Below are 22810 nucleotides of genomic sequence, written 5' to 3'. Positions count from 1 at the left end.
ATTCATATGAGAGATTAAAATACAAACAAATAAGGAATTGCTCACCATGTCTTCCAACGAAAGAATGAGGGCTATCAAATAAACCTAGAGCGTGGCTGGTTACTCGGAAAAAGCAGGTAGTTCTCCTCAGTGCAGGTGTAAGATATGTTCATTAAATACATCTCCACCTCTTCATCAAGAGATTTTTGATCTGCAGGGTGGTGAACATTCAAAGAGTATCCTGATGTCCTGGTAATCTGTGCATCTCCCAGTGGCCATTGGTGATGACATGATGAAGAATCAAGGTGTAATCATCCCTTCTATTCTCCCTGTCTGTATTTCCCAAATGTTAAAAATTGCCAACAGCCTCCAGATTCCCTCTTTAATGCTCAGATAGGTGATCCCTAATAAGAAGCAAAAGATGAAGAGCAAATACACCTCCTGATTCTAATTTTTAACTGTAGCTGCCAATAGGAGACACGATATGGCCCAGTATTTTTCCCTTAAGAATAAGCAAAAGAAAATGAACACTCTGATCAGATACATTATCCTGAAAGCAGAGAGCTTCAGGGCTTGAATGAATACTGATGAACACTGAAATGTTCAGTGAATTCAGCTGACTTTTCCCATGGAAAATATCCTGGGATTTTGTATGGGAATGAAAACAAAGAGATCATGGAAACCATGACTGCATGCAACTAAGTGAAAAACACTGAATTTCAAAATAGCTTAGCTATTTAAACATCTGCATAGCTCCCTCAAATAACTTTGAATGAAATCTTCAAATATTTTGCTGAATGTTTTCAGTAAAGATTTCAGAGTCATATAATGGAGAACTTAAACCTTAGCAGACTCTCTGTCAAACAACAATTGAAACGTATCTTGTAAACTCAATCAAATCTAACAAATAACAAATGCAGAAAAACTCAGGTGGACATTCATACAAATACATTCATGCAAATGTTCCAAAACAAGATGATTTTGCACAGAGTGTGAAGATATAATTATGGTTTTAAAAGTACAGTACCCCACAGAAGAAATCGTTATACTTGGTGATTATGTTCTAGTAAATTGGATCATTTTCAGCATATGGATAGTTGCATGTGAGATCCTACTGCATTAATTTAAAGGTCATAGCTTCACCGGAGAAGTGATTTCTCAGCATCTGTCCTCTGCCCTTGACTTTATTATGGTTTGTTCATTCCTAATATCTCTGTTTATTAGTTTGGTATCCTTGCTGGCTACCTCATGCATTTTTACAGTAAACATTACAAGTGAAATGATAACTCTTTGGAAATGAAAATCTGAAAGTTTGAAACATTTATTGACTAAGGAATGAAAATTAAAGTGTATCTGGCTCTTACTATTTAAATGTGTCTGCACATATTTAGCTGTAGGTTAAATCTGGCTAGAATATTTCATTTGGCCTTGACTAATTTTTCATAACTCTTCATCATAGAAACATACAAGAGCTGTATTTACATAAATAGATCTAAGCTTCTGATCCAACAAGTAAAATGGCAATTTTGAGAAAGAAAAAAGTGACTGTTTACTCAAAACATAAGAGCATCCTCATCTGTTGTGTAGCTGCATTTTTAAGGATATTGATATCAAAAGTGCATAATGTAACTTGTAAAAATGTCAACCTCTTTAGCCTGTAAGCCAAAAATCAACAAAAACTTATAATATTTGCACCAGTCTTGGAGAAAAAAGCAAAAGAGGGAAGACAACAAATCTATATAGTCACATTTTTGATAAGGAGCCCTTTTTACTCTCTAGATAGTGGTGGGGTGAAAACTTTAAGGCAAGGCCTCTACTTGTTGGTTCTTTTTTGTGAATAAACCAATACAGCTGGTTAAATCTCTGCGACTCCTTTTGTAGCTGTAAATTTTGGAATAAAAAGTGTACCAGAGCAGTATCTCCCACTTCTGTTATAAATTGCTGTGAAGAGATCTTATTTATTGATATAAATTTTAATGGTTACAGGGAAAAGAAATTTATGTGATTATATGGTGTTTTGTGCAATTTTGTGACAAAAAACTTCAACATTATGAAAAAACTTAGCAATGGATTTCACCTGGGTACTTTCATTCTGCAAATGGTTCAGGGTAACGGAAAGGAAAAGCAAGTAGAGAGAAACAGTTCTTTAAATTAGACAGCTCTTTAAATCTCTATTTGATTTGGGAACTACATTTTGACTTTATATGTGTATACAGAATGCATGATATGAAGAATGATAATAAATTAGGTCATCTAGACTGGACTGTTATAGAAAGTACACTAGGCAGATGTTGGTAACCTTCCTATTTCTGCCTCTGTCTGAGTTTAGTGTTAGAAGTCAAGTATTACACTTTATTAAGACATCAGAAAACTGCAGACATGCTCCTAGGCTTGCCAAAAACCTGCAATTTGGATTAGCTCACCAGAGAACTTAAGTGAAAAGAACTGGAGATGCTCTGTGGTGTTTTTTAAAGCTCAGAAAAAGTTGCAAAATCACAGCTCTATTAAACAGGAAAAAATAATGAAAGATGGATATTGGGTTATTTATATAAGGAACAGACAGTACTTGTAGGTAGAAAGCATGTATGAAGAAGGGAGCAGGAAGAGTGTCATAACAGAGGAAGATTAGGTTCAGGATCTGCTGACTAGATTGATAAATTTTCATACAAAGAATGAAAAGTGGTTGTTGATGATCAGAAGACATTCACGTTACTGCATCAGGCAGGTAAAAATCCACTATTCCTTTGTGCTGACATTACAGTGCAAAGGTAAATAAACTTAATAAAAATGAAAAATATAATCACTTTGTAGGAGTGAATTTGCTCAGCTTGAACTAATGATCTCTAAGGTCCCTTCGAACACAAACCAGTCTATAATTCCATGATTCTTTGAGACTCCTGTTAACTGGGAAGAAGAGGATTACCTGCTGAGTAAAGTGTTAAAGGGTTTCTTGAGGCCTGATGTTTTGAGGGCTGACTCCATCTCTACACTTGATTTTCTGTGTGACCTTGAATGAGGTATCCAGGGTCAAATGTACTTCTTATGCTTCATTCACTGTTTTCATTAAAATAGGTCTTTCCATTCAGTAAGGTAATGAGAATAGTTTTCTCCCCTTTCAGGTATGAATTTCTCTGGTTTAAATGTTTTTTTTTATTTTCTATTAGTTCCATTATCTTAACTGAGTTATATAAAATGTAAACTTAGATGCTGCTAAACTGGGCAAAATTTGGCTCTCTGCATTGCAGAATTTCATGCACAGAAATGATGGCAGAAACGGCAGTCTGACTCAGGGAGATACAGCAAGACTAATTCATTGGAGCCTTTAAAATGCAGCTTAGAAATGAGAAAAACCTGTAGGATCTGGTTTCAGGCAGATACAGTAATAGTCTTTCTGCCTCCTAGATGGAGCTAAAGCACTTGTCTCCTGTATCTTGGCTTATGGGATGGAGGAAAGCAAGTAACATGACAAAAATAATTGTCTTCTCTTGCATTTCTTGATTAGTATTACCTGCAAACATTTACACTCCTAAAGAACACATTTTACAGAATAAAAATTAAAAAGCTTGGTCTCCATTTTGCAAGGACAATCTTTTGTGAATGTAAATCAGGATAAAGTTCAGGATAAAGCCATTTTCTGCTCCTCTGCAGGCAGAGACTGTGCTGTTCACCAGATATATGCTTCAGCAATCACTGCCAGGTACCCAGTTCAGCTTCCTGGGGGAGTGATGTTCAGTTTTTCTCCCCCCTAGTCCTCATGAAGGATAGATAGAGGATTTCTGCCCCCAAGACAGAGACTGAACAGACAGCCAAGATGAGATCTCTTCAGTGTTTATAATGGAAGAGATGCCACAGCGTTGAAGGGGAGGAATTTGAAAATAGAACCCACAAAACCAAAAAAGTACCATCATGAGCTAAGTATAGACACAAAAACAAAGCAAACCTTGCAGCTTTTTTTTTTATATGTGAACAGGCACAATTGTAATAAAACCTTGCAAAAACCCCACATGAGTGAACACAACCATGCCATTCAAATCTGTGTATTCTGTTTCTGGGAAGGTAATTCAATGTTAGGAAAAGGATGTTCCTCTTTCAGAGTTCTAGTGAAACTTAAGACATAAGCACATGCATAGGACACAGTACTGTTTGTCTGTGCAATTCAGTACCCTTCAGTATGCTGAGACATTTAATTTTCTCAGCCTCATTCATGGTGAATGTCAGCAATTCAGTCTATACCAACCCACATTTTGGGATGATGAGACCAAAAAAAAAAATTGAGGAGGCATATCAAAACAACCACGGCGTGAAAATGGAAAGGGAAGAGACAAAAACTCTTCACACTGTACAGAAGGATGGAAGACTCACAACAGATATGATCAGAGTCTAAGAACATAAAAATAAAATTACCATACCTAAAGACGACTTTTTAAGTTTAAAAAGGGGAAGAAAATGAAGAGGTGGCTGGTGTCCAGTGTGTCAGCTGCAGATCAGTGTCAACTAGCACCTAGGAAAAACATTCTGCCTATCTGGAAGACAGGGTTGTTAGTGAAACTATTACAGCAAGTTGGCACAGCAGAGCCACTGCAGAAGAGAAGGTCAGGCCCTTTCCTCTGGGTTACTGGGCTCCTGCCTGTGCTTCTGGACTCATGAAACAAACAGATCTGAAGTGCAGCCAAAGAGGCACTGCTGAATCTTTATGCCTGGTATCTGGCCTGTCTGCATTGCTTATGATTTTAACAGCTTAAATTTATTGCAATATCTTATGATGGTTGTAAATTATTTAATTTGATACTTGAGGTAATTTTTAATTATTTAATTTGTATTTGTTCCCTTATGTTGCTGCCTATAATAATCTATGACACTGATCATGCATATGACTTCCTTATTGGTGTACCTCTTTCCTACTGTGGACCTGCATAAAAGGTCTATGCATATGACAAGGAATTTTCTCATTTCTTTTAACTGAACAATAATTATCTATAAAACACTCTATTTTTATGTTGTTTTAAATCTTATTCTTAATTTATCAAGAAATCATAAAAAATGGGTTATTTTAATAATATTTGAGCCCTAATTATCACTACAATCTGATCTTTGAGCCTGCTTTTTTTGAGCAATGTACCATATACAATGTTTGTTAATATTTAAAACCAGACCAGGTTAATATTTGGAGACTGAGGCTACAAGCCATAGGATTTTTCTGTAAGTCATACCTCAACTCCAGATCTCCTAGTTGAATGTTATTATACCATAAACCAATATCATGTGAAATTCAGGCTACCTTTCAATATTTTTATTTCTCCAGGATGCCTAAGTATTGCAAATGCACAACACTGATTAAACAGCCACATTCCATGACAACTCTCTGGTTTATATACTGTGGAATCTTCTGAAAAGTTACTTATCGAAAATAAAAATATCCAATGCCCTGCAAAAAAGTTAATGTTCTGTAATTGTGTATTCTATGTTTTGGCATGGGACCAAGTATAAAGAAGACTGAAATAAGGAGCATTATATAAGTCTTTAAAGAATATCTACATAGGCCCCATTTTGTCATCCTCCTCTGGCAAAACCACTACTGAAGTGTTGGCCCGTTTCCTCAAACACGGCAAATGCAGCTCATGCCATCTCACAGATCTGGCAACAAAGCTGAGAAAACTCTTTCAAGCTGTACCCTCGTGTTTACATCTCTCCTTAGATCTATGCTTATGTATGCCCAGATGTGCCTGAAGGATTAAAATTGCATTAGTTCACTGTATTCACTGGCATTCAAACAACTCTATGAAGAGGTGCTCTGTCCCTGTGCATTGACAGAGCTGCCACAGAACCAGTTTGCACCCAGGAGTGTCACGGCAGGTTGAAGGCTTAGCTAAGAGACCAAGCCCATAGTCTGATCTATTGCTGAGCACAGCTGAAAACAGATGTTAATTAAACTTCAATTACTTCATAACAAGACTTGCATGTCAATTGAAGAGAGAAGAGAATAACATGAAACTGATGTCCTGGATCGTTGAACTTTCCAGCCATAAGGTCCCCAGGATATGGAGCCAACTGGTTTTGGGATTACTGCAGTCTCTGTGAACTGGAGCATCAAAATCCTAACGGAGATAAAAATAAGAAGGTATTCAGGGACTTTTCTTCATGACTGTTACTTGAACTTAAGCTGTATCAAACTGACATTTAAATAGAACACCTGTTCTCCTGGTGAAAGGGATTTCTCCTGTGCTATTAGAGAACTGTTTGGTGTCACACATTTTAGCTAGACCTGCAAAAAAGGAAGTGTGATCCATGAGGAAGCCAGACAGGTATGAGAAGCAGAGAAAATAGATTGCAGGGAATGAGACCGGTGGGAATATTGGTCTTGCAGATTAAAATGCTGCATGATTTTATGAGCTACAAAGCACTCCGGAACACAGATATGCCCTTGGAAGATAGAGATCAGAAAATTAAGTTTAGAAAAGTAACACTTTACAATCTCTTTACACCTTACAAAAGTAAGTAACAATTTACAATCTCACTTTAAAATCAAAGGCTCATGAAACAAACAGATCTGAAGTGGAGCCAAAGGAATGATGCTCAGAACACTGTAACAGTATTAAAAGTCTTTGATGAGAGACATTGCAGAGAGATAAATGTTTTGCCTTATCTTTTAAAACTAAAACCAAGAATCAGCAGAGACAGCAGATATGCTGCAGAGTTGGGCAATCTGGTATCCACATTGAAAACCGAGAGAAAATCTTAATGACAGTTTTATTTTGTGAGGTATAGGAGTCTAGTTTCTAGGACAGTTTGTTGAGAAAAAGTGAGCTTTTTACCTCCAAATGTTAAAGATAATTGGCATGAAATGATCAAAACCATGGTCAAAATTTTGATGCTGATAACACACAGCAAAAGTTTATAAGGTCAAATCTGAAAAAAATCCAGGATTAGAAGACAACAAAACTATATTGTATTCAGTGACAAAAGTAACAAATATTGTAGGTCAATGTGAAAATATTTTTAGAATTTTTTTGGCCCTTTTTTAAAAAATTGCTTTTTAATAAAAGAGCCATTTTCTGTGACAGTCACAGAGGGGAGTTATGCTCTGACAAAATAAATGTTTTTGGAAGAGGACAGTTCCACCAGTTCAGAGTGAAGACAGGCAACTTAGTCACAAACTGCCAAAGGAGAAAAGAAGACATCTTAAATAACTTTTGCTGAAAACAAGGACATGAATATGAAGCCTAATTCTATACATCATAACACACTGTGAAAGGCATTAATTAATACACTGCATTATATTTACAGCCTTGATGAGCAGTTCCATGCAACACTAAGAAGATGTGATACTACACATAGTAAAGTAGTTCCCAAATTTTAGAGTTGGCCATAACCTAAGATATAATAATCACATGAAATTGCTTTCTTCTGTCAGCAAAGTGCTGCACTGGGCATGGAAAAATGTATCTTTAAGAGGATTCAGACAGCAATAACATCAGATTTAAGAGGTGACATAATTTAATTGATGCACATTTCATGCATAGAGATAATGCCTAAAAGGAAAGAGACCTTGTATTTTGTCCTGAACACCCATACAGGGAAAAATACAAAGTATGTAAAGAATAATTTTGTCATAAAAGCAAATTTTTCAGACTTGAGAAATCACAGCCTTTTTTCATAAAAGGCTGTGATAGACCTCCGCAGTTTTAAAGCCAAGAACTACAAGGTCAAAATTATTAGCCTCTGAGTGTTAAATAATGCCAGCATTATGATAAGTATTGACAGCAGATTGTGCAGGTTGTAACATGCTGTTGTTTGGCATATGAATTAATGGGTCACAGTACATGTTAGCATATTCAAATGTATTTAGTATATAACTGGAATTGAAAAAGAACTTATGGTCCCTCTGGGTTCCCTGTCAGCACAGTGGTCCAAGCTGCAGACTAGTGCTCGGAAATGTAGAGGAAGCTTGTCGGCTCCAGCTCCCCTGGAACAAGCCCAGGTTAGGCTTGACTCCAGGAAGTGCTGTGCAGACTGCAATCAAATAAAGGATGGGAAAGGTGTAGAAAAACTGGATCCTGGAGGGAGGAACAAAAACTGCAGAAAGGAAGAGGCTGGAAGTGTCACTATGACATCAGTATGAGTACAGCAGGGCTAATGGGAACCTACCCACATCCACATCTTAATTTGGTTTTACAAGCACTGACTCCTCTGATATTATTACTTTCTGTGCAGCACACAAAACAGGAACACTCTGCCCACACACAGGAACACAAGAAAGCCCAAACAGGATACAAAGATCTGGGATCTGGCTCTGATAGGGAAAAAGAACTGGATGTGGACAAAAGCTCATCATCATCACAGAGACTGAAGACAATGGCTTCTGGGGTACAGACATGAGATAAGCCAATGGTTTCACAGTAGATACAGTGGTGATCTAGGTCAAATGATAACATTTGTGTAAGTGCCTTAGTGAATATAATATATAAAAAGTCCCAGATTAGCCCTAAGTGTTTGCTATATAAATGTGGAGCACATAGGGCAGCAGGGATGTACCAATTACATGTCAAAAATTTCTACAGCTGCATTTGCTCCACACTGCATCCTAGACAATAAATACATTCAATAAGGCTGGTGCATACTTCCTTCATGCATCTGTCATTCTTCCAGTCCTGGAGCTGACTCAACCATTTCTAGCTTGAATGCTCCACTGTACTTGCACAAGCAGTCACTTAATTCACTTTCAGGACAAAACACATTTTTAAAATCCTTGTGTTTTTCTTTTAATAATTATAGAAGCACACTTTTCTCTATGTCATGCAGGAAATGTTGAAAACTGTATCTGAAGGAAGTAGTAAATGTACATTTTTTAATAAGAAAATTATATCCTTTTTTCATGAAATATGGTATATCGTTCTCCTCTGTCAATTCACATTGAGAAAGACTCTTATTCTTATTTATTGCCCAGTGTAGACATTAGATTTCGGAACATATTTTATGGGAAATATAAGAGTAGGCTACAGTGATTACAAGAATTAGAATCATAGAAAAAGTTTGATATCTCCAGGCTATAGGCCACAAAACACACCTAACATGAGACTATTTGAGCAAAACTTTCAGGAATCAGCAGCAACATTAAGAGCCCTTTTTTTCTAGGTAATTTGTAGGACAGGGCAGTGCTACACCACAGCATAGAACAGTATATACACATTCCAACAGGAGATGCAAATGGCACCTGTCATAACCAAAGTGCTGAATGTCAAGTAAGATACCATAACACAGATAACAAGAAGCACTCACATACTAGATGCGAATACCTTGTAAAAAGATTATTTTACATTCTGACCTACAGTGTTCTTCTGGTAACACAGAGGAATTAAATAATTTTGGACAAATTTCACTGATGTGTATTGGCTTAAAGGACTTTTCTCCTTACTGCATTGGTTGTGAGAGAAAATAGGTAAGTTATTTAAGTGACTCACACACCACACTGGGACATGTGCCTTTTCTGCATCAGTGAGCATCTGACTTTGAGAAATACAGATCTTAAGACTCTTCAGTCTTTGTGAAAATTGCCACATTAATCCAAGTTATTAGCTTGAGGAGGATTCTTTTATTTCATGGCAGTTAAGTTGGTGTAAGGTAAGCATGAAATGCCTTTCAAACCTATCAGGTGACTGACTGTTCGATACTTCTACATTGTTCTGATTTTGAAAACTGATCTCCAGACTGCAGTAAGAGAGCACTTGTTATTTCAATGCATCTTCTACTTTTCTGTTATGAATCAATGTTTCTTTCTTTCTTTCTGCCCACTTTACACATACTAGCATATATGCATATATGTATCTACAGAATTCTGAACACTCTAACACAAACAACTATAAAAAGACTCCCTTGATTTTGCCTAGAATTTTCCTGAAGTTGATGGCATGCTATTTGAATGCCTCTGTTAGAATAGTCTGTTATAGGAAGGACTTGATTTAAAGTGGTGATTAGATTAAACTCTATTTTCCATTGAAAGGGAATTCTGATTAATCCAGGTATCTTTCTGGAAGAAAGGAAATATTCAAGAATGGACAAAGAAGGAGCTTATCTGAGACAAGCATGGTGTAACAGTAAAGGGGGTTTGGGACTGCAGCCTGCTGTAAGAGGTTTCAGTTTATCCTGTTTTACCGTGGTATCTGGAGAGTCAGAGGTAGACCATAAATAAAAAGAGACACACAGAGCTAAAGGATATGTCTATAAGCATAAAAGCCAGGATTCAGCCATGATACATTTAATATTTCCTGACCACAAACAGGTTTTTTGCACACAAATTCATGGGTATGTACAGAGATTGCCTTGACTCCAGAGATCTCTGAAAAGTGAAAAGTTGAGGACAGCTTGCACCCCATCACACATCTAATATTTCTCTCTGTAAATAGATGGATCAAGCATGGGCAAAGTAATCAGCCTTTCTGCCAGCATCTACCCAAAAATCAGCTCTTCACAGGCATAATCATCGTTGTCTGACTAGCATAAGAGCTAGTCAGGAAGAAGATATGTGAAGCTAGAAACATGCTCACTCAAGTAGTAGGAATATTGTTACAGGGTGAACATCTCTTCCCACCCCTCCTTTCTTAATCCCCCACAACTTCTGCATCTGTACAAGATGAATTTTTTAAAAGAAAAAAATAATTAGGATTTTTTACTCGTGTTAGCTTGCTCATTTTTTAAATTATCTGACAAATGGTTTAACAAGCAAGTTTTTTGTCATTTCAATGGCATGAACACTCAAGGGAATGGCCTGAACTCATGTCAGGGGAAGTGTAGGTTGGATATTAGAAACAGCTCCTTCACCCCGAGGGTGGTTGGGCACTGGAACAGGACTCCCAGGAAGGAGGTCCAAGCACCAAGCCTGAAAGAATTCAAGAAGCATTTGAACAGTTCTCTCAGGCACAAGGTGTCCTGGGCAGGGCCAGGAGTTGGACTCTGATGATCCTGGTGGGTCCTTTCCAGCTCAGATTGTTCCATGTTTCTGTATAATGGCGATCAGCCTTCATTATCCTACAGTATTCATCACTTCAGAGATTCCACTTTAAAAGACACCTCAGTTCTGTTATCGGGAAGATAAGAAATGTTATGGCTTATCTCTGTGTTATCCTCATGACACACCTTGGCTTGAGTTTTATGGGCTGGTGGGTTAATAAATAAAATGAAGAACAATACAACAGTGTCTGTGTTGCTTTAGAAATCTTCCTGCTGTATGGCACTCTATTCTTCCCTTTTATTGGCAGAGCTGGAATGAGACAGGGCAACCTTGTCTCCAATTTGGTTGTTGCTTAGAGTGCAGCTTTCTCTAAGCTGGGAATAATACAGTTTGGGAATAATTTAATTATAATTAAGGATGATATTTACACATTCCTTCCTGAGGTAGAACTGAAGATAAATACAGTCAAGAAAATAGCATGTGCCAAGTTCAAGAAGACCTGTAGTAGGGACTAAAACTTTTAATATTCATTAAGGACTCTGTGTTTTCCTGTGACATCAGAAAATAAACTCCCTTCTTTAGCCGAGCAGGCCTGTGGGTAGGGAGAGATACACATATGCCAATGAATCACACTTCTTCCACCTTCAGTAATAAACATGCCTGAGAAGAATTGCAAAGAGCTAACTTAGGTCAGATTTCATACCTCATGACTTAATTGAAGGCCTGTTCTTCATTCTGCACTAATCTCACATCTATTTCCATGGAGATGAAGGTTTTGAAAGCATTCATCCCCGAATGACTTCCACTTCTTTGTTATTAGGCAGGTGTGCAGCGTGCAAGACAATAACCCCAGAGAAATTCTGCCTGTTCACTTTGCTCCAATGAATGTGAGCCTCTCAGGACATTTTGTAAGCTGCGTTTTCAGGTGAGTCAACAGGGAGTATGCTTAAGAGGATAGCCATGCCCATAATCAAGAGGTTTGACTTACAGACTTCAGAGTCCTCATTGGGTGTGACATCTCTGTGGAGAGCCTAAGAAAGTTCAGAGTAGACGAACAAAAAATGTCACTCTAGTGAAAGCCTATTTTATTTTATTTTATTTTTTCTGCAGTCAAATCTTTCCTGCAACAGTGTCTGTGCCATTACTATGTCATATGGGCATGTTCTTGATTCTTCCTCTCCTTAGAGATGGACATTTTACACTGAGGAGACATCCAAGTCCCACTTTCTGTTGTGAATATAGCCATCTATAAGATACCTAGGTCATTTCAGGGTAGATTCAGAGAAGGAATTTTACAAAAGAATTGAGCAATAGCCACTTTGCCATAGTTTGCATTCCCTTAAGAGTTTATCTTGCAGTCTAGTTATTTATTAGACTTCACTGATATTTGTAGTTCAGTTCTGAACCAGGTGTTTTTAACAGAAATACTGTGATTCAAATAAATCAGTTCAGCACATTATAAAAAAGATCAAAGCATGTACTGAATGTCTGCTCATAAATATGAAGATATTATTACAGAGTACACAAGATTTCCCAGACAGATTTGATAAAATGAAGACTCCCAGCACACAATGAGTCATATTTTCTCTAGGGTTGAGGTATTCACTACTGAAAGAACAGCACGAGGGTACCTAGGTTAGCTGTAATTCAGAGAAACATGTGAACTAAAAGCTGGATCAGTGGTGCTCTGGTCTCTGCTCCCTCCCCAGACACCCGTATTTGAAGGTGACCAAGTTGAAACAGAAGCAGATACTGCTGAGAGTAAAAGGAACACTGAGGAAATCCTGTTTGCCATTTCTAGTAAATTACCTAGGACAAAACAGATGTCTGAGGCCTAAAATATCTCTGTTGGCCCTACTGAGTCCTTTGTGGTATTGGTAACCAGTTGATGGCTCTAAGGCATCTCAGCCTTAGTCCTACAAAACCACCTCACCACTACACATTTGACAGCTATACCTTGAGAATACTGAGTAGGACTTTAATTGTGAATATTAAATAATTATAACTTCACACAAAATAACATTAACAGCAGTGGATTATGACTGTGAGTAATGACTTCAATATGGGTGATCCTGACATACAATGGTACAGTAAATCTTCTGTAAGGGACAAACACACATGAAACTTCTATCCAATCTCACATCAGTGAAATGTAAAAAAATCACTGTGAAGGCCAGTCAGATGCAAAAACTAGTGGGCAAAGAAGCAGTTTTCTCCAGATCCTGTGATAATCATTAATGTGCAATATTCACAAACAATGCCTGGCAAACTTTGCACAATAGTTGCACATTTAAATGTAATAAAATAGTTGTATTATTTAAATGTAATAAAACACTTTGTCTTCACTGTGTGTCTTTGTTCCTGCACGCTGTTTGTAAGAGGTTCTGAAGGGTTAACCACAAAGTTAAGAGGCAAGGAGATGCTGGGGAATGGAGCCAGCTGTTGAATGAAGCATCAAGACATGAACAGGCCAATTACTTGAGGCAGTTTTCCTGCCTAAAACAACAGGAAGCTTCATCTACTGGATATGAACTTTTAACAGGAGACCTTTGAAGTGACTTCAAAGACATCAGGTGATTAAAACAGATAAAGGGAGCAAAGGGAGAGGCCGACCCTGTGCCATAGGAGAGGCTGGGATGCAGAGAGGAGTGGGCTGGGGTTTGCAGACAGGAGCCTGGCCAGCTGGCCAGCTCTCCAGCTAATGCCATGGACTAACGCTGCAGCCTCCCCCAAGGACTGCACTAGCCACTGCTCTCAGGCAGCAGGCAAACACTGCTTTGTTTCATAGGGAAATATGTTCTCTACTGCTGATGGTCCCCATCAGCCGTAGAACTGCTGACTTGCCCTGCTCTGAGGCCACGGGTGAAGGAAGGATCCCAAGGCTCTACTGAAACCAGGTTTAGGAGAGGTTGCTCTCTCAGAAGTTGCTCTCTCAGGAGCTGCATCTGGGGCTAGCTGCAAGTTTTCTCCGAGGACATATGGATAAAATACTAGCTGAAAACAAAAGCATCCTTTGGGATAAGGGCACAACACCTACCCTCCACACCCCCTAAAAGTTATTCTAAGACATCTTTCTACAGGATGTTCTTAACATGGACCTGAAAAGGAGCAATATTTTCCCTCTGTTTCAGAAAGCAAAGTCTAATGCAGCTGCTGTATCATACCTGGCAGTTACAGAAACACTAGCAATAAAATTAAAGGATTTTTCTGATGGTTTTATCCATTACCCACAAATCTGTGAAAAATTTCATTATTAGCATATTTGGTATTAGCAAGCTACACTTCTGAAAAAAACACTGCTAAAAATCTTTAAATGTCCAACTTGTATATTTTTAAATTTTTAAATGTCCAACGTCCAATAACAGTAAAGTGCAAAAAGCCTTTCAAAATATCTAAAATAAAATGCAAATTAATTTTGTTTAACTGGCATGTCAGCTAAGTTATTTAGCTAAAGGACTGTCTACTATTTGCAGAGAAAAAGGAAGGGCTAATTCATAAAGTTCTAGCAAAAATTATTTGTTCAACACAGAACAACAGTCTAAATTTTAAGTCCTCATTTATTATTTGATTTCACTCAGGTTGCTTCATTTTGTACCTGACTACACAGGAAGGTTGTTTGTGGCATATTTTCTGGAGTGGGAAGGAGGGACAGTCTGAAATAATTTGTGGAACACCCGCAATGTTGTGTGGAGCAACAGCAATTCACAGTTCACAAGCTGAATAATGCTAAACTAATCAGGAAATCTGTTAACTGAATCTGTTAAAAAAAGATTCCAGAGCAAACTTGCACCCATAGAGATGGCTTACACAGACATGGTCTGCAGACAATCAAACAGAGTTATAAAATGCACAGTGGAGCTTGCACATTAAACCCAAAGGTTACAATAAATAAATACTGTGCATCCCTTTAGGATAATTCTTTCAAGGAAGAAGGATTACCACGTGAGAAGAATAGCACCAGCTCCATGTGCAGCAGCAGATTCAGGCTTCATGCAGGAAGGGGGAAACTGAGGTTTCCTTCTACCCACCCTGCCTAACACCTCTGTGACTCCTGTATGAGGAGCCAGGGACATACCCAGCGCTCACAGCAGGGCAGGGGTGAGAATGGCACACACCACACTGTACTGCTGCACAGAAGTGCAGCCCAAAGATTCAGCAGAGCCACAGTGATGCTGGGCACCCATACAAAAGTTAGCTGTTGTAAAATATCCCAAATCACAGAACAACAGAAGAGAGATGAGACCATTTCAAGATGGTATTTAAAAGTCATTCCAGCCAATCACTTTGGACTGTTGTTTATGTTTACCCTTCTGTACATGCTGCCTTCTTTGAAAGTAAGTGCTCCTTTTTGAACTGGTTGGTCTGGAATTTCCACTTCCAGAATGACTGAATGCAGTGGTTAAGCTGCTTTGGAAAAGTTTTTATAAAAATTTTTAAGTTTAAAAATTCCTAAAAAATGGCTCACTCTGAAGTGGCAAAATGAAATGAAGGAGCAAAAGTGAGGGGCAAAATCCTCCTTAAAACATTGGGAGCTACTGACAGAGACTTGGGAGTTAATTTTACATCTTCTCCTCTCCTTTCTGAGTGGGTAGTCCAGTAGCCCCCATCATCCTGCTTAGTTCCATGGGAATCACCAGCAGCCTTCTTTCTCCCTATAGCACACTGGCTGTGCTCTCAGTGCCACGAGGAGAAGCAGACACATAGATGCCTAGCATTTGTCAGCTCATTTTTCCACCTTGGCAGAAAATCGTGGAAAAAAACCCAAAAACCAAAACAAAACAAAACCACCCCCCCCAATAACAAACAACAACACAACCCCAAAAAACCAAAACAAAAAACAAACAACAAACAAAAACAACAACAAACAACAACAAAACAAACAACAAAAACAACCCTCCCACACACAAAAAACCCACCAAACAAACAAACATAAACAGAGTGGAATGAATTCTACAATTGTTTAATAATGTTACCTTAAAAAGCAACAAACTTAGAATTACTGTTTTGTTGCCCTGGTAGATTTCTTAAATGAAAATCAAACATTTCAGTTTAAGAGCACCATTGAAACAAATACAATTGTTGCAGAACAAGTCATGTACAAGCCTTCTTAGTAAAAATTCCAGAAATCTACAGATACTTATTCAGTTATACAGCTGCAAGTGCTGCACATTGCAATGACCAGTGTTAAAGAGATTTACACAGTTGTTTCCATCTTTTTCACAAACATGGAAAGTTACACTCAACCTATTCAAATAAACCTAGCTGTAAGTTATAGAAGTAATTTCACCCAGTGAAGAAGCTGGAGAAAATTTTTCCTCACTATGTCCTAAAGGTTATAATGAGTATAACTCAGAAAAATTTTCAAAGGGATACATTAAGAGGCAATTTAGGATTTCTTACTGTCTAGACAGAAAAGATATGAGACTGCAGCAGCCAACTGTACCATGGACATAGGAGATATACTGTATTTTGTCCCTGGTATGATGCAGACAAGTAAATGGAAGAGGGGTTTGGTTTTTCAGGGGTTTTTTTAGGTCTTCTTGTTTGGGTGGGGTTTTTTGTATGTTTTGTTTTCCTTTTGTTTTTGTTTCTTTTCCTTTTATAGTATAGTTACTATGTACAAAGAAGAGCAAAAATGAACCATCAACTACCCCAGCTAAAGTTCCTCCATCATAATATCCAAATTACTTACATTGATCCAAATTATTAAGCCTCAAGGGCTGGCCTGGTTTCTTCCAGACTAGGAAGTCACTGCAGACATGTAAGCTGTCAGTATCACAATTTCTGACCACTTAAATTCTGCTTTGGTCACCCCTAACGGGCCCAAATTTTGCTGGCAGAGAGATAATAATCTCACTTTTCAATATCTCTACCTTTAAAGTTTCTCACTTAAACTTTTCTCCATTTTTTGCATTTAAGGTACCTGGTGGTTCCATCAATCTCTGGTCCTTTTGTATCCCTGGCTGCTACAGAAAGTCTGCATGGAGCTGAGGGAGAACCAGTAGCTCCCTGGTCTACCTCTGGGAGCACCACCAATGAAGATAAGCAATCAGCTAGTAAAACAGGCAAGGATAAAAAAAAAAAAAAAGACATATCTGTTGATTGAAAAATTATGTCAATGGAAGAAGAATTCCTTCCTTTTGGTCCTTGTATTTGCCTCTACTTCTTTATTTTAGCTTAGAGGACAAATGAAAGATAGAAAAATGGGGTTGCATGATGTTTAAAAATCAAATCCTAGTTGGCAACATAAGAAACAGGTGTAAGAGCTGCTGAATCTTAATCTCCCACATGCTAGTCCAGTACCTAATTACAAATATTGCCCTTCCTGAAAATCAGGACTTGGACTGCCCTCTCTCAGGTGTAAATCAGCATGGAAATTGCCTCAGTGTTGTTTAGGTGTAGCAGCTGTGGGCTCTGGTATTAGCTGGGGGTAATGAATACATTGCTGTTTTACAGCCAGCAGAATGCATTCCTTCACACTAATTTTACTTTATGATTGGTTTACATTTTTTCATTTATACAGGGAATATGCATCATGTACACAAAAAGAAATCCAAACTAAAAACAAAACCAAAAAGATACTTGAAAAACTCTGTCATCAGGTTGCAGTTTTCTGTACCTCATTTTTCGGTGATGATCCTTTTACACCTGCATCATCACCATGCTGAAAGCAAATTAATTGCGTGTTTCCTGGGTATCATTTCCTGTAATTGTTTACTAGCTGAAGTAAAACTCAAGGAACACACTGCTCTTACTTGAAGGTCAGTAAGGAACCATCTGCAAAACCAGAGTTGTTTATTAACATGCACTTTTTTCTGGGGCATTTTACTACCTTTTCAGATGAAACAAATCAGTATTAAGTATTGACTGATTATTTATTTAATACTATAAATATTATATGTATAAAATATAATGAGATATAATCACTTATCATGTGAAGACTTCTATCACACTGGTACGTTGACACTGAACCTCAAAAACTGGGGGTGGTTTAAATGCCAGTTTTTTCATATCTCCAGTAGCTATGTCTGTACTTTTGTTAATGCTAAAAAACAGAGATATCTGAGCAGGTTGTGAACTATGGCACTTCAGATATTTCAGCAGTCTCATTACACCTGCCAAATTGACTGTAACTTGCATATTTCTCTGGAGTATCATTATGCATTGATACTGATGTTGTGCTGGATCCATAAATGCATGGGTAGAGGTCTGAGGAAAGAGAAACAATTTCTTTCAGGAAATGAGGGAAAACTGAAGACCAGGTCTTTTATGATGATTGTGTGGTTTTGATCTGTGAAATTTTCATCAGACGACAAACATCACAGACCAGACCTGCTTGAGACTTCCCAGAAGTGCTAACAGGAACAGCTGTTAACTCACTGTACTGACGAGGTCAGATTCCTGCTGCCTCTGTGTCACTTCGTGTACTTTCCAATGCAGAAGTGACAAATCACACCACTGATTCCTGCTCTGGCCTTCTCAGCACTTCTCCCTGCTACAACAGTCTGCTTCCACACGAAAAGGAACATAAAAAAATATTGATAGCAGAGTATTTTTTTTCCCCCTTTTTGTGATATTCAGGAAGTTGGTTTCATTTTCTTAAACCTCCCTGCCAGTAACAGCAATCTCACTGAAGTCTGTGGTCACTCATCAGCATCAAGAGAAAAGGTTTTGGGACTGGATTTTCCAATTGTTTAACCTGACAGTGCATAAGTCAGAACTGGATACAGATCTTCGACCTCTAGGTTTGAGCTTCACACTCAAAGTAAACAAATAAAAGGAATTATAGGGAGGATAGGGGATACAAACAGAGCACCTGGACAGGAGTTCATGCAGCTGTGGGAAACAGTAAGAATGCCAGGTGAGGAACTCCAGCACTGTGTGCTGAGCACCCTGCTCTGGTGCTCTGCCCCACCTCTGCTGCTCAGTGTGGGCAAACTCTGCTCTCTGCTCATGAAAATAACAGAGGGGTCTAGCTTTGGTAATTATCTGAGAGCTTAAAGACTAAAGGCACAGGTGAGCGTAGTGCTCTGCATGAAATGGAGGCCTGGGCTTTATGACATTTTTAGTTGCCATCTTATTTTGTTTGCCATTTTGAAGCACTGCTAATTTGGCTTGCTGCTGGCAGGGAATGTATGCCAATGTACATTTTGGTTGCCTCAAGCAAATGGAGGGGTTAATAGATCTTTCTGCCCTGTGATTCTTCTTTGCATCTAATTAAGAGATTTACAGATGTGCATACAAGTGTTATGATATAAATGCATTTACCCACAATTCCTCTCCCATTAGAAATATTCCTAAAGAGTTCAAGATCATAATGGCTTTTGTTTCTCAATAAGAGGAGAAAGCATTCCACTATTTTGTGAAGGAACATGCTAAAATATGCTTAATAGTATACTTCTTGAAATTTAAGGGACATAAAATTTGCAGTCATGTCTCTTGTGTTTTATAGTTTTGGAACCCAAGGCAGTCATGATAATGGAGTAAATTATTTAAAATTCAAAGGAATAAGATCTATTAATTAATAAAATACTTTTGATCTTGAGAAATGAAAAATTAAAAGGATTTTTTTTTACAAATAAAAGAAACACAATACTTCTTGCTCAAGGAAATGCAGATGAAGTAAATGTTTTTTGAATTTAAATTGTCAACTATCAACTTCATTTATTATTAATCTCTCAAGGTTATGAGATTAATATTTTTACAAATAATTGATCTGAAAAATAATCCAAACAAATTACTGGTTTGTTGACTGAATAAAATATTCCCTGTTAACCTAAAGATTATAGACTGTAAATTTTTACATACTGAGAAAGTAATCTCTTTTGAATTACAGACCATTGTTGAATATACTTGTCTGAAGAGCTGATCAAACTGGAAAATAAGATCATGTGAGAATGTATGCATAGATACAGAGATAACCCTTAAAATATTAGCTCAGTAACAAGTAATACTCCTCAGGAAAAATATATTCCTATACAGATAATGCTTTTCTCAGAGAGGTGAAAGAAGTAATAGGATAAAAGCAGGGCTAAATTTCACAAGTCTGTGAAATGTGGGTTTGAGGAGCAGTGTAAGAGGAGCAACTTGAGCCCACAGGTTTGCAGCAGAGACATAAAACCAATAGCTAGCACAGAAGTCCTGCTAGGAAAAAGGTACAAGCAAGTATGAGACACCAAGGTGCCTTCTGGTTTACTCTTATTTTCACGGCTTTTTTTCTCTCTGGCCACATTTGCAGTGTGGGTGGGGGGAAAAAATGGACAAAAATGTTTCAGGAAAAACCTTAATTCGGGTTATAATCTCCTAAAGTTCAACACTTTACTGTTTGAGAAGTTTTATTGCTTGAAGTCTGCACATTGTGTATGGAAATAAAAGGAAATTCAGTTAAAAAATAGCTAATTTTCGGAACATCTGTTCTTGAAATCTGCAGAGTGAAACAAGCTTCCCTTTCACAGCCGATGTCTTCCCAGGAAGTGAGAAGGACCTATTCTAGATCCATGATTTTTGATCCTATCTCTGACCAATCATTTGAAGCATCAAAGGATGATGACACAGTCTCTGAGACAACTGTGCAATCCCTCGACAGTGGCAGAGACACCACTGTGAGCTACCTGGCTGAAAAGAGGCTGTATACGACATTGCTCCAGAATATTCCTCCTACCACTAAGAATTTGCAGTGCAGGGACTGTATGAGCCCGAGATGGTGTCAATGAGATAACTAAAACCCAGCAGGCTACTTATTTGTCAAGTAACCAGTGACAGATGCTGTCCTTCCTAAAGGCCTTTTACAGAGCATAAGAAAAAAAAATCTGCACACTTCTGATCTTCCCAAATCTATTTTCCTCCAGATTTTTTTGGTTTTCTCCAATCCCTTGTTCTGATCCAAGAAGGAGGAACAGAGGATATGAATCTTGAAGTGTGCATGCCATCTTTATGGCAATTCTCTGGCTGAGAAATTAAGTATATGACAACCACCTGCTTCCCTATGGCCTGCACTGATTGCTGTACTGTTTTTGGTTAGGGAAAAAATCATGAGGAGTTTCTGAGAACATCCCGACTCCAAGGCCTGTCTACCCCATTGATTTATCCACTTACAGGCTGAGTCCTTGGCATCACTCTGGTGTAGGCATAAATGGACTTGAACAGATTTAAGAGCCAACTGCCTGCCCCACCCTAGAAAGCACTACGATATTTTTGCTTTGATGAGCAAGTTGAACAGAACAGTTGTGAAGACCATGGCTAACTGATTTGAAATAGGCCATTGCACACAGAGTAATGGTTAATTTTTTTTTTTTTTTATTTAAGGGTTGTCTACCTACTGACATTTATCACAATATAGTGCCCCAAGTACTACAAGTCACTACTTCAAGATAAAAATAGACGGGTATTCCAAATACAGTGTGACATTTTTTTTTGTTTTGAGGTATATATGGAAGGGCCATTTAGTATATACAAAGATCTGCAATTTTACAGGCACTTAATAGAATCACAGAATCAAATAGGTTGGAAAAGACCTCTGAGATCATTGAATCCAACCTATGGATACAGACTTTAGCAATATTTTAGTCTGGAATGTGTTTATGCTAAGCAAGACTCAATTTTCACACCTGAAAATAGACTCTCCAAGTCACCATATTCTTTTAAATTTAAGGCAGTGGAACCGAATGGAAGTAAAACAAGGACACATCCATGTCTGCACACACAGCTACTCTAGCATGCAGGAGCAGTGAAGCCTTGGGCTTCCCATATGCCAAAAGGGGATGACGGCTCTTACTCAGCTACAAGGAATTCTTGGATAATAAAGTCGTTCTGCCAAAACTCTAAATATTCTTGTTTTCAAAAAAGTTTTGACAAAAGAAGTTTTGTCACATTTTATTCACATTTTATTCAGTAATGACTGGCATGCAAGTACTTTCCTGCCAGAAATCCCCTACTAATACATTCATTGGTCTTGTCCCCATTAGGATATAGGCATACCTTCCTTCTCAATCCAATTGATATGTCCCAAAAATGAAAAGTGCTTTGTTTTTTATATATTTACTTAGTAATGCTGAAATGCTGCACACAGAGTTGCTGGTAGGGTAAGTTTGTGTTTGCCCTAAGTGAGGAAAACACGAAGCAAAGGAGACAAGGCAGTAATTATTATAATAGCTTTTGTGTGTGAGAACTGAGAAAAGACTTGAACTCAATGAACCACCATGAGTTTTACTTAGATTACAATGTAAGTAGAAGTTCTTGCACCAGTAGGAGGCTCAGTATTACGCATGCAGGTATGTGCATGGGTGCCTACCACGCCACAACTCCAACCATCAAAGTCTTCATATGTGATAATCACCTCAGTGTTCTATAACCTTTTACAACTAAAAACGTGCAAACTTCTTTGTCTGCATTTCCTTCCTCCATTAAGTCTAAATATAGACCATAAGCTGTTCTGAAAGGCTACTATGTTTTCTACTGTTTTTTCACAGGCACTGAGCAAATATTCAGGATTGAAAACTGATTTCTCATGAGCTATCCCATGGTACAACTCATTCATGGAGTTGTCAGAAGTTAATTTGCACAAGCCATGTGATGGAAACTATTTTTTCAGTAGCAAGTACAATGCAAGAGCTAGGCAAACAGATTTTCTGAAGGATGTTTCATTTAAATAGGGAAGAGGAAATGAAGGCGGAGATAGGAGGAAAAAGAAAACACTACTCAACCTCATATTACTAGCAAGGCAGAATTAACAGGAAGGCAAATAAATCCAAAATATTACAGCAAGGAAGATAAGAAGGCTCTGAAAGCAAACATGGGACACTAACACTGTGGACCTTGTCCCCCTAAGTTTTTGATCCCACTTACTTTCATTATATTATATTCATTATTTTATTCCAGATATTTTAT

This window comes from Prinia subflava, chromosome 2, assembly GCF_021018805.1.
Source record: "Prinia subflava isolate CZ2003 ecotype Zambia chromosome 2, Cam_Psub_1.2, whole genome shotgun sequence".
Taxonomy (NCBI): domain Eukaryota; kingdom Metazoa; phylum Chordata; class Aves; order Passeriformes; family Cisticolidae; genus Prinia; species Prinia subflava.
The sequence above is the reverse complement of the archived record's forward strand: the minus strand, read 5'-3'. Positions refer to the sequence as shown.